Genomic DNA, 14,025 nt, shown 5'->3' on the forward strand with positions numbered 1-14,025 from the left:
TAAGGAGAAGTCAGCAGTCTGCAATCTACAAGGGGGTTCTCACCAGAACCTGACCATACTGACAACTTGATCTTGGATCTCCAGTCTCCAGAACTGTAAGAAACAAATTTGTTATTTATAAGCTACCCAGTCTATGGTACATAGACAACCTGTTATAGCAGCCTGAACTGACTAGGATACTAGTCAATTCACTTGTACAAAAATTAAAAAATCAGTTTATAGTTTGTACAAATATACACCAAAGACATCTACTTAGGATCAGATAACATACAAAAACCTTTGTTTCTCAATGGGTATTGTACTATTTGTTCATTTAGTGCAAAAGCTTGTTAATAGAAGTGTGTTTTGATCCAACTGCATTTAAATTTTCCCAGAATGTGAAAACCTTTGTTATAAGATGCTTAGGAAAAAAAGCACTCAAAAGCAAAGCTTAGATCTCTGATAAAATTCAGAGTCAAACAAGAGACTCTCTCTACAGTGAGCTGAAGTGTCAAAGGGCCACACCAAGGTAAGATTCATTGGAATAACACAGCCTGTAGTAAGTCACAGCCCAGGTCATGAGTTTTTATGCAATCTCTGGACTTGAACTGGCAGTACCCCAAAGCAAACACAAGCTCTCCTTGGAGGAAAGTACCATTATTGTAGTCTTCAAACTATTTCCCAAATAATTTTTCAAATACAATGTCTAGAATGTAGTAAAAATATCAGGCACACGAGGAAATAAATTCTATGAGTCATAAAACACAAAACAGAAAACAGTTTAATGAAGGCCTTTGACAGAGAATGTAGGTAAATTACAACAAAATTGGAGCCTATTACCCACTCAGCTATAATAAAAATAAAGAGTGTGTAGAGTTATGGATTCAGGAACATATCTAGGGACAAGTTAGAACAAAGAGCACTAACTTTTAAAAGTTTATAACTTCAAAGAACAAGAGAAAAATGTTTTAATTTTTCTTTTACATAAAAAGAACGTCAAATAATTTGACCTAAGTAAAAGAGGGATAGAAAACTTTCTACCTTTTCCTCACTTAATTAGATCCTCTCGTCGTGGAGGGAAGAATTATGCTTCGCTTTCGGATTCCATCATTATGAATGAATGAACTGTTGAGGAAAATGTTGCTTTAAATGAAGTAACATTGAGCTTATATTAATTGTGACCAGTATGTAAATAATTTTTTAATTGATTTTCTTCAAGGATCAGTTGAGATTTTAGGCTAAGCAGGAGTTACAAATAGGATCAAAGTCACAAGGTGATGAAAGTAATAGACAAAGATCCCTGTTGAAAGGTTTAAGAATTCATAGGTGTAATAGAGACAATGAAAAGGATTAACAGTACTTGTATAGGTGGAAATATTTCCTCTCTTTCGGTAGTTTCTAATATTAGTGCTACCAAGGATCATTTTTTATTATTAATACCCACAACTTTGGGTATTAAAAATATTTTATTCCTCAAACTTAAGAAGAACTCAATTCACTTTTCCACAGTCAAAGGCATATATAATTGGACGTCAGATCAGCAAAAAATTAACAATAGACTACAGGGTTGATGTAGACAAAAGCCAATGTTCTAATTTTTTTATTCATTCATTTACTTTTTTCATTCATTCTCCTATTCATTCCTGAATTCATTAATTATGGAGTGGTTTTAATGTATCAGAAACTATGCTGGGCTTGTAAATCTCTATTGTGGTTAAGTACAAGGTTCCTAAGAGCTTGTTGACATATTAAAAATTACTCAAGGACTCCCTACTACAAAGTTTGTAAATTGCAACTTTTGGAGAGCCTAATGTTTTATATGGAAAAATTGAGACGTAGAGAGGTTGATTTGCCCCAGATTGTCCAGATAATTCATGGTTGTATTAGCACGAGGTACAAAATGAATTGTAAATATATTAGAAATTCTTAAAAAATTAAAGACAACTTTTTTGTCTTCTCTTTTGGGATCTGTCATTACACTTGGCTAAAGAATTGTTGCAGAATAGTTTGTACAATAACTTTCAATTGTACTAATCAGCAACAATTTTTCTCTCTTAACCCTAATCAGAGAAACATACTTCTGGGTCTCAGTCAATTGCAGTTGCTTGTAAATGGCCTTTGACTGATTAGTATAGTCAGGCAAGTTGTCATCAAGCATGTAGACATAGCCCAAGATAGTTTGAAGAGATACTGCAGCAAGTGATCTGTGGCAGTAGATCAAGACAATTGCTGTATGCCAGTGTTGAACAGTAAAAAAAAAAAAAAAAAAAAAAAGTAACCAAACAGGATATTTTTGTCAATTGTTCGAGAACCGATCTGGCTGAAGTCTACTTAAATTTTAAAATCAGATGAAATCAGGACTATTCCACCTTCCTGTTGGTAGATAACTTCTTAAACATTCACACCCTACACTTTTAATAGAAACTGACTGTGTTTTTATTATTTATTCATCCCAGGATGCACTTATAAGTATGAAATATCATTATTTGAGTTTGTTATACCACTAGCTTTAAAATTTTATAAGTTAGTGAACAGTTGACAAATTGGATAAGCTAAGGAGGTTTATTGTTGTAAAAAAAAGTGTATCAGTAAGAAATACGCTCGGTAAAATAGGAAAACTAAAGACTGTAAAATTTACCAAGAGCATTTGATTAAAAAATGTATTTTTCAAGCTTTCAAATATTAAATTTGTCTTAATGTCTGAAAAGTGTTTTAAAAAATTCTAAACCAGGAGATTTGTTTCATTTTTGTCTTTGCAAAAATAGTTACCTCACTTTTGTTTTCATATGTTCCCATTTGTAAGGATACAATTCACATGCCTCAAAAAGGAATTTATAATGAGTCATGGCTTTCTGATTGACTAGGTATGGATACTAGATTTTTTCCTTTTTTTTCATAAGAAATATTATTTTGATAAACACCTTAGAGGCCCAACAAATACCTTTTATTGGGAAAAGCTCTGAAGAGATTGTTACACTGGATTTAGTTTTGATCACCAAGGAATCTTGTTCATGGTGACATGGCCATAAAAGAAACCTTGTGAAAAAATATAAGAATTGGAAAAACGCTAACATTCACAAGGACCTTTACATTTTCAATTAATTTAATAATTGTTAATATTAAGTACCTCTTAAGTGCTAAGCACTAAAAGTCTCTGCAGAAAAAAAGAATTAGGTAAAGGCCTTGCCTTCTAATGTCTTATTGTTAAATGGGGGATGCAGATATGATAACAGGCAATTACAGTACAGTGTGCTGAATTTCACAGAAGGCTATCATGAGGGAATGTAGGATGTAGGAGAGGTGCCTAGTTTAGGTTTGGAGGATCAATGAAGCCCTCTCAAGGAGATTATTTCTAAGGTCTGAGGGATGAATAAAAGATAACAAGAAGGTTGAGAACAAGAAGAGTGTTCCCAATGAAGAGGATTTATGTAAAGGCTAGGAATCATAATTATGAATATACAATAGATCTTCCCACTGCTTAGAAAGGATGGTGAGATGCTAACAAATACAGACAGGAGGCAGAATCATTCCACTCCTATTTTGCATCTGTCCTTGTCATTATGGAAAAGTTATTATCAAACTAGAATGAAAAGAAAAACACCATTAAAAGTGAATTGCAGTCCCAGAAAAAATAGATTATCAAGTCACCGAGACATTTTAAATGAATTCTAGCTTGTAGCCATAGATAAATTATATCCCAAAGTTTTGAAAGGGCTTATAGATGTAATCACAGAATGATTGCCAGCAATCTACAGAAATCATGGAGGAAGGGAGTGTTGCCAGGAGATGTGATCTGAGTGAATGTCATACCAATTCTCTCAAAGGTAAAACGGTAGATTCTAGAAACTATTAGATCAGCAGTGTTGATCTTTAATAGCATTCTAGAATGGATTACTCTAACAAGGAATTGTGAGTATTTAGAAAATAATGAAACTACCTGTAGGATCCATTAGTTTTCCATAGGTTGAGTTACCTGGGAGATTTCAGGAGGTTGGGAAGTTGCACTATTTGTATCTAATTAAGGATTTTGATGAAATCACTCAGGATGTCCTTGTGGAGTGGTACAGAAATATGTCAGTAGGGGTAGGTGGATATGTAGCTGGTTGAACACTGCGTGTAATTAGTAATTTGGGGTTAGCTCGCAGGGAGATTTCTCAGGCTGTGTTTCATGGCTTTGTCCTTGGTCTTGTCTTGGTCTCATTTTAAAATCTAATCTGATTAAAGAGACATCAGTCTGGAAGGAGGAAGTTCATATATTGACTGATAGAAACAGAATTCAAAAATGCCTTAGAACAACACATAAAAATCTGGACTTTGAGATTTGGCAACAGAAATGCAGGTAAAGTTTTGGTTTTGAAAATCAGTTACCTAAGAGATTTTTAAAGTTCATCTCAAAAGCAATATAAAGCAAAATGAAACTCTAGGTCCTTTTGTTAACCACAAAATCCAACAGTTGTACCTGCTTAAACAAAAGGGAATTCAAGCTAAGACTGTATTAATAGAGGAACAGTTTCCAAATGAGGGGAGTGGCAATAATACTGATTTCGAATATTTCACTGAACTTGGACTCTGGTCAGACTCATCTTGAGTATCACATACAGTTACAGATGCAAGATACGGCTATTTCCTCAACGTCCATTCCACCTGCCCTGTTGATACCAGCAGTAAAGTTTGAGTGGGCTTGACCTCACTCCAGCTTCAAGGGTAGGCAATATCCAGCGAAGGCCAATCAGGAAAATTCCATCTTCCTTTGCACTGTAATTGGTTTAATTAATCCAGGCCTAAGCTTATCAGTGTGTGGCATTTGCCTGATTTTAGGGATTGGTTCAGGGGTGGCCAATTGATGTAAACCTCAGTGTTTTCTTTTTCCCAGCAGTTAACGGGAAGCAACCTGCCCGTCCTGCTGAATGAGGCATCAGGCAGCACTAATTGCTACTGGCAGGCATCCAACAACTATGAGGGAAGTCATCAGTCTGAGGAGAAAGTTCATAAACACAGAGATAAAGGCAGAGAAGAGCAAAGCAATGGAAAATGGACTCAGAGCTCTGACCAAACTATGCCTAAATTGCCCTGAGGCTGGAGTTTTTAGTTATTCTTTAAGCCAAATTGAGTTGTTGTATTTTGTTTGTTTGTTTTTTAATCACCTTTAACTGAAATCATTCTAACAAATCCAAGGGCAAAATTCTAAGATTATTGTCAGAGCAGAGTAAGGCCATGCCATAGGAAGAACGTTTAGAAGAACTCGAGAAGAGGGAAACTTCAGTCACATGTGCTGTTTAGAAACATCTGCCCCATGGAAGGGAGAGTGGATTGTTGTTTCTGTTTGAGAATGCAAGGCTAGGACTGTTGCCACAGAGTTGTGGAAAGGCAAATTTTGACTCAATATAAGACACTGAGAATTACTCTTTCAAAGAACATTTCTAATTTTTAGAGGCATTCCATTGTAGAAAGAGCTGTTTGCCAATTATTGGAAGTGCTAAAGCAAAGAATAATGAACCATCTGTAAGTTGTATTCAGTTCCAGGATTGGATGGTATTTTGCCGTCCTTCATTATTTATATGAAGGTAAGGTAGTTGCTGGATTAAGAGAGCTTGATTCCTGCCTTGGCTTCTCTATATGACCTGACCTATGTTTTCTCTGGGTCTGCATCCTCATCCGAAGAGTGAATAGGTTAGAATACATGGTTTCTAAAACTCCTTCCAGCTCTAAAACTTTTTACCACCCAAGGAAAATTACTGGAAGTGTGGCAGCAAGACTCTTGACCTGCTACCTCTCAAGTCAAATCTAAAAATGGGAAATTAGAATATCACTTTCCCATTAGTCACATCACTTCTCAAAGTTAGAATGAGGGATTGCCTTGGGAAATACCACCTAGATCTAATTTCTGAAGATATTATGAGCATATTTCAGAAATGGAATCTTCTATTGAGTGAATTATCAAAAATTCAATCAATTAACAAGAAGTTATTGAGCACTTACACCCCCAGGCCTGTGCTAGGCACAATGATAGAGAAAATCTTACCTGTCTGGCTTTGTCTAAGATGCAAAGTAAATCATAAGTTTTCAGTGCAGTACATTTTCTGTTATCTAGAGGCCACATAATAAATAACTCCCTTAGCTTTTGCTCTTAGTACTGAATCCAGGATACTGCTAAGATTTTTAATACAGAAAGAAAAAGAGAAGAGAAATTATCACTTTAAGTGCTTATTAGATTCTTTTGAGAGTTCCAGAAAGATCCTTTAAATAAAGACTATAAATTTGTTTTATATTACATACTCATGTGTAATAACATACTGAAATTATATTAAACAATAGATAAATGTTTTTATACTAACTTATTTAAATGTATACTTTTTAGGAAACATAAATCAGCACAGAGAGGGTTTATAAACATCCTAGGTGTCCGTCTATAAATTCCTGCTATGTATTCATTACTGAACAGGTGCTATGAAATCTGTATAAAATATAGTTCCTGCCTCTTAGGAATGGATAATTGGAGGAACCAAAATTGTTGAATGAGCTTTTGAATAAGTTTGGTGGACATGTGCTCATCTATGTGGTACAGGCCATGGGTGTCACAGGAGCACAGAGGAGAGGGAAACAAGGGATGCAAATAGGAAGCTAACATGGAGATAGTGGGTCTTAGCTGGGCCTTGAAGGACAGGCTGAAATTTAAGAGGCAGAAGTGGTGAAGAATGCTGCTTAGGTGAGAAAAAAAAGAGTTATGAAGGCTCAGAAAACATAGATTTTCATATGGCTATGAGGATACTGACCTTATTAGACAGAAAGGAGATCTCACGCATCTGGCACGAAAGGGGGCAACCCACCTTGGACAGGCGGATGGCAGGCAGGACTCAGCAGCAGTCTTCCCTCCCAGAGGGAAGGGGAGATTTCCAGTTATACGGGGAACTACCTCAGGTTGGCTCATTAGTTACCAGGGAAACCAGCAGAGGGGCACGGCCCTCCTAGCCCCTCAGGCTAAGTGCCTTCACGGTGCGGAGGTCATCCCTTTGTTAAGCTATCATTCTGATCTAAAGACTAAAACAGTCATTGGCTGGGACTGGGGACAAGTATGTAGGCATTAACTGATTAGGCCCTACAATTAAGGGGAGAGGTCAGTCCTGTGAGTGGGGTGTAGGTGCAGGTTGGGCAGGGGATGTTCCGAGAGAAAGTAAAAAGCCATCTTGGGTGGTCTGATCACACACTGGTGTTAATATTAATTTAAGTAGCCATGGGCCATCATTCTAGAACTAAACTAATGCTTCCTTTTATAAGAATGAGATGGAAAAATGAAAGAAATTATTTGTTATTGATCATAGCAAACTATCCAGAAGGTAAATATGCATAAAAGTTTGCAGAAGATCCCTTACTTTTTAAATATTCTTTTCATCTTTTAATCTTGGGTGACATGTGCAGACAGCTCAGGCTTTCCTCTTCTGGTTTGTCTTGCCACCAGGAACATTGGACACCGGGGTATAGTTTGCTCTCTCTATATTATATGTTGTATGTTATGGATGTGGTTTTGGACTACGTACATGATTAATAATTTAAAATTCAATATGCTGAGAAATGCAGAATTAATGATGGGAATCCAATAAGAAAGTGAAGATGTTATGTCTATTACTTATTTCTGCAATCAATTGTGCTGATAGGTGCACAGTTACTTTGGGGAGAATAAAACTACTGGGATAGATCTTGAGAGGAAAACAGTAAGAGCTGAAAATTAAAAAAAAACAACAACATTGGATATAGGTTCATTTGGTTTTATTTTGTTTAAATTTTTAGGATATATAGTAGGATTTCTAAATGATATTGAGAGTTAATTATATTGTGAAATAGAAAAAAATGTGGTTGGGAGGCAGAGTAGTGTGCAGGGATGCAAGCAGGCTGGAGGTTTGCAGGTAGGAGGGTGAGAATGGTCTATTTTTATGGATTCTTACCGTTCAGGAAACGAGGCAAGATTATCACCTATGCAGGATGAAGCAGGTGATATTTCAGATTTGTGGAGGGAGGAAAGTCAATGAAATCGTTATCTTGAACTGGTAGAGAGAACTGATTAGTAAAATGTAGAGCTACTAGACAGTGCTGAGGTTTGCTTTCATATAAAGGAAGCCCGACTACATATTTGCTTCAGGTTCAGCTTCACAGGCTTGTAAGTGTAGGCGAAGAACTAGATTCAACTGGGATTAGAATTGTGTCAAGCAAGAAAGACTGAGAAAGAAAGGGGCAAGGAAATAGAGGGTGTATTCAAGGGAGCAATTGTAATAATAATGCATGGAATCCAAGACAATAAGAAAGTAGGGAAGTGGTGTGGTAGAACAGTTGTGGGAGTGGAGGTCCTAGAACTTTGAAATGGAAAGATGAGAGGTAGTGATTACACTGTGGGACATTTGAAACAGATTGGGAAGATGGGACAATTACTGGTAATGACAAAATCTAGTGGGCACTCAAAGAGGTACATGGTAGAGGGGATGGCATCAGGGAACTGTGAGGCCTTGGTACTGAAGGGATCTTCCCCATATCTATTGCAATCACCAAGACTGATAACAGGACTAATAATGCAAGGAAAAAAAAAAAAAAACCAGTGAGCTAGGAGTTAAAATCTTCACTGAATGAGAGGCAGTGACTGGAAAGATGGAAGATAATGACACCAAGTGATGGGAGGCAAAGGACACAGTTATTAAGAGAATGGACTCTGGAGCCCAACTGCCAGTGTTCAAATCCTGGCTCTAACATTTTCTAGCTGTTTGACTGTGGACAGCTAACTTAACATCCCAGTTACCTCAAATGCATCTGTAAAATAAGGAAAGCAATATACATAACTCACAGCTTTGTTGTAAGGATTAAATCAGATCAATGCCTGGCAAAGAGTAATCAATATATAAGTGCTATTAGCTTGTGGAATAAACTGAGAGGTGGGATTTTCAGAGTGTGTGTGTGTGTGTGTGTGCGTGCGTGTGTGTGTGTGTAACCGTGTAAGCATGTTTTTATCAGGGATCATCCAGGAATGAGCAATAAAGAGCAAGGCCCAGCAAGACATGAGGTGTTGGAGAGAAAAGAGATGCCACTTGAGAAAGCTTCAGAGGAAGCTGTGACCTTAGGGAGAGTCGAGTTTCAGTGAGAGCGCAGAAGTGTGGAAGCTCAGCAGAGGCTGCAGATACAGAGCTTAGCTGATAAGGGACATAGTTCTGGAAGGCACCAGCCAAGGATTTAGGGTGGTGCAGAGGAGAGGAAGACTGGGTCAGATTGTAGGGAATGTACAGAGCCAGATAGGGACAAGTGTCCTTATAATGATGAATAACTTGTGCGATTTGGGCCGGTTCTGCTGAGTCAGGTAAACTGATAAGGTGAGGTATGAGGCTGACAGGCCTGATTATACTCCCTCTGGTGACAAGTCTCCCCCAGTTGCTCAGAAGATGGTGTGTGAAAGTCCTACAGAAGCCTGGCAGAGCTCCTCTGTAGCCAGTGTGTAGGCTAGAGGAGTCATCGCCAGGCAGAGAGGCAGAAGAATTCCAGGTGAGTGATGAGAAGTTCATTCACTGGTGCCTCAATAAATTGAGCTGTTAGAAACTCAATCCTAACAGCTAGTTCAGGTCCCCAAGACTAGATCAAAACACCATTATACATTTTCAAAGCACCTGTATTCTTCAAGGCACATAATAGTAATTATATACTTAATTATATGTTTATTTACTTAATGCCTGTTTCCCCTCACAGAATGGGCAGGAAGTATGCCTCTTCTATTCCCTGTTAGCGCTTCAGAGCTTTGTACGTGTGGTGGGCACTATATCTGTGTCTAATCCATATCTATGCATCTGTTTCTATGCCTCCCTTTACATCTCTATCTACAGCATCTGTCTTTGTGAGAGGGTTATATTAGAGGTTAAGTTGCCACAATAGATTTATTGGCAATGATCATATCTAATTTCAAAGTTTCACTCCCTAAGCTGGCTGCCTCTGTGTTCACTTATCCACGGTGAATCAAGGTTGTGTTTGGAAAAGCAGTACAATGAGTAATGGAGGTCTGGTCTCCAGCTGTCCTGAGAGTTTTACTAGCAGCATCTTTCTAGACTTTCCTCAAGGGAAAAAAATGGGGACTTGACCTAAGGAATGAAACAGTCTTTGAACTGTTTCAACTTGATTAGCAGTGTGTGATGAGTCTAGAAAGAATAAAAGTTCACTTGAGACGTCCTTCTCATAGCCTAAATTAATGGACAAAGAAATCTTATTTTTATGTTGCCTGGAATTGTTCAGTGAGTATTTCATGTAAGTACTTTTTTTTTTTTGGTTCCCCAACTAGATCATTATTCCCTAGTGACAAGGAGTGTCACTCAGGCTAGAGACAGCTAAGCCTCATTTGGCCAAAGCCAGTAGTTTCTTATTATACTACGCGAGCTATGTTTGGGCAAGTCAGAGTGGTGTCACGTAATCCTACATGAAAAAGGCCATCTTGTGGTCAGGGCACTGTGGTTAATGGGTGAGGAAACAAGGTTACAGAGCATTGCCACCTTTGTAATGGGGCCTTCTGGAATTAATGAGGCTGTGTTCTCAGGGCAAATGGGATGAGAGCAGACACTAGATCATTTACTGCTGCATCCTCCATAGTGCATAATACTGTCGACAGTGGCTATGGGGTACACGTTAATAATTATTTTTCTCAGTGACTGGAAATAGTGTATTTTTTCACTGTCACATTCTCAGCTGCTCTAGCGTTACTCTTTTGTACGTGTCGTAACACCCTCAGTTGAAGCTGACAGTTTTCTAGAGTTGAGAACGCTATTAGGAGACTTTGCTGAAACAAGGCAGCTTGTAGTTTGTTCCCTGGGCTTCTTTCACTACCTCTAAATGAATTAACAAACAGTTTAACAGAAATGTCTGCATTCAAATTGAAGAAAAGGAAAAGAGAAGGCCCAGGTAGGGATTTCATGGAAAAACTATAGTGCTTTGCAAATAGCTGGAGTCCAGTGATATTGAAGCAGTGACCCAGGATGGACCAAGCTAGAACAGGTAACATCACAGATTCAGAAAAAAATGGCAGGAAAATGAATAAAAAGAGATGGTGGGAGGAACAGGTGTTGGAGCAAAAAATTAAGGGACCTTGGGATCAGCTAGACCTGAAACAATTTGCACATTTGACCTTGTGTTCTGTTCTTCTCATCCTAGCTTTGTCTGTTTATTTGGCTGAAATCTGTGTCCCAACGCAGCTATTTTAGGTGGGTTTGAAAGTGTGATCATAGAAACTCTGTACATAGAGGCTTGGTTTAAATCCACTCAGCTCACTCCATCCTACCCCTCTAATCCTGTCACTTCTCCAGCTGACAAGCCATATTGGCAGAGGCTGAGAAGGAAGGCTAACTTGTTCTTGGCCTTTCTTCCTACAAGCACATTCTACGCGCACAAACAGCACACGAACACAATTCCGAAACGCTAATGCGGAGTTTTAATATCTGGTACTCAAATGGCAACATCCCAAAACATGCTATGTTGTCTTAGTAAGACTCTTGAATAAATTGTTGTGCTCTATTCTCTATGATGACATGCTTGACTCTCATTCCTCAAGGATGATACTACAGCCTCCAGTCTCCCTGCCACTCTCCCCTCACAGCCTGAGCCATCTTTTCAAAAATGTGAATCACGTGGTGGAACTTTCCTGCCTAAAATAGGCTTCTTGGAATAAAACCCACATCTTTAGTCTCCAAGGTACTGAATACACTTGCCTCCAACCTCCTCTCTTACTGTTTCATGAAAAGCCATTTCTCGCCAAAGAACCTGTGCACTGACTTGTCCCTGCCTGGAATGCTCATCTTCCACTGATTATTTTTTGAACTTATCGATATTTCTAATTACTTCAATAATACACATGATTGCTTTTTAAATACATTTTTAATGTTTGTCTCTCCCACTAGAATGAAAACTGCATGAGGACAGGAACTTTGTCACATTCATTCATTGCTCTATCTCTAGCACCTAGTACAGCATTTAAGACATAATAGTTAACCTACAAAATATTCACAGAATGAGTGAATACTAGCTTAAAATTCTCAAAGCATCTTCATTGTCATGAAAGTATCACTTTTTTCTTGAACTGTCTTATTACATTTTTTTCTTATTACATTTTTTCTTGGACTGTCATTACATTTTTTTCTTTACATTCATTTCTTTTTTCTTTAGCTTATGATTGCTTATGAAACGCATATTTGCCTTTCTGACTCCACATTTATAATTAACTATGGGCTGCCTAGTGTTGTCCCGCATAACTAGGAATAATCCTATTTCTAATATTGATTATTCTCTAACATGTATAGTATCCATCAGGCTTCCCCCCAGTATTACCTTGTGACCTGGGACACTGGGTCCAGCTCTGAGCCCTGCACTTAGAGGTCCTCACCCTGCCTCTCTGCCGACCTCATCTATGGGATCAGAGTGCATGAGGTCAAGGGGATGTGCTCACTCACACCAGAGCACTGCGTTCTTTGTGGGTATTTTCACTTTTTTTTTTTATTGAAGTATAGTTGATTTACAATGTGTTAATTTCTGCTGTACAGCAAAGTAATTCAGTTATACGTATATCTACATTCTTTTTTAATATTCTTTTCCATTATGGTTTATCATAGGATATTGATTATAGTCCCCTGTGCTATACAGTAGGATGTTGTAATCCATTCTGTATATAGTAGCTGACATCTGCTAACATCAACCTCCCACTCTAAACTTCCCCCCTCCCCCTCCAACCTTCCCCCCTCCCCCTCCAATCTTCCCCCCTCCCCCTCCCACTTGGCAACCACATATCTGTTCACTATGACAGTGAGTCTGATTCTGTTTTGTAGATAGGCTCATCTGTGTCATAGTTTATTTATTATTTTTTTTTACATCTTTATTGGAGTATACTTGCTTTACAATGGTGTGTTAGTTTCTGCTTTATAACAAAGTGAATCAGTTATACATATACATATGTTCCCATACCTCCTCCCTCTTGCGTCTCCCTCCCTCCCAAACTCCCTATACCATCCATCCAGGTGGTCACAAAGCACCGAACTGATCTCCCTATGCTATGTGGCTGCTTCCCACTAGCTATCTATTTTACGTTTCGTAGTGTATATATGTCCATGCCACTCTCTCACTTTGTCACAGCTTACACTTCCCCCTCCCCGTATCCTCAAGTCCATTCTCTAATAGGTCTGTGTCTTTATTCCCGTCTTACCCCAAGGTTCTTCATGACATTTTTTTTTTCTTAGATGCCATATATATGTGTTAGCATACGGTATTTGTCTTTCTCTTTTTGACTTACTTCACTCTGTATGACAGACTCTAGGTCCATCCACCTCACTACAAATAACTCAATTTCGTTTCTTTTTATGGCTGAGTAATATTCCATTGTATATATGTGCCACTTCTTCTTTATCCATTCATCCGATGATGGACACTTAGGTTGTTTCTATCTCCTGGCTATTGTAAATAGAGCTGCAACGAACATTTTGGTACATGACTCTTTTTGAATTATGGTTTTCTCAGGGTATATGCCCAGTCGTGGGATTGCTGGGTCATATGGGAGTTCTATTTGTAGTTTTTTAAGAAACCTCCATACTGTTCTCCATAGTGGCTGAACCAATTCACATGCCCACCAGCAGTGCAAGAGTGTTCCCTTTTCTCCACACCCTCTCCAGCATTTATTGTTTGTAGATTTTTGATGATGGCCATTCTGACTGGTGTGAGATGATATCTCATTGTAGTTTTGATTTGCATTTCTCTAATGATTAATGATGTTGAGCATTCTTTCATGTGTTTCTTGGCAGTCTGTATATCTTCTTTGGAGAAATGTCTATTTAGATCTTCTGCCCATTTTTGGATTGGGTTGTCTTTTTTTTTGTTATTGAGCTGCATGAGCTGCTTATAAATTTTGGAGATTAATCCTTTGTCAGTTGCTTCATTTGCAAATATTTTCTCCCATTCTGAGGGTCTGTTGGTCTTGTTTATGGTTTCCTTTGCTGTGCAAAAGCTTTGAAGTTTCATTAGGTCCCATTTGTTTATTTTTGTTTTTATTTCCAT

This window comes from Tursiops truncatus, chromosome 5 (assembly GCF_011762595.2).
Source record: "Tursiops truncatus isolate mTurTru1 chromosome 5, mTurTru1.mat.Y, whole genome shotgun sequence".
NCBI lineage: Eukaryota > Metazoa > Chordata > Mammalia > Artiodactyla > Delphinidae > Tursiops > Tursiops truncatus.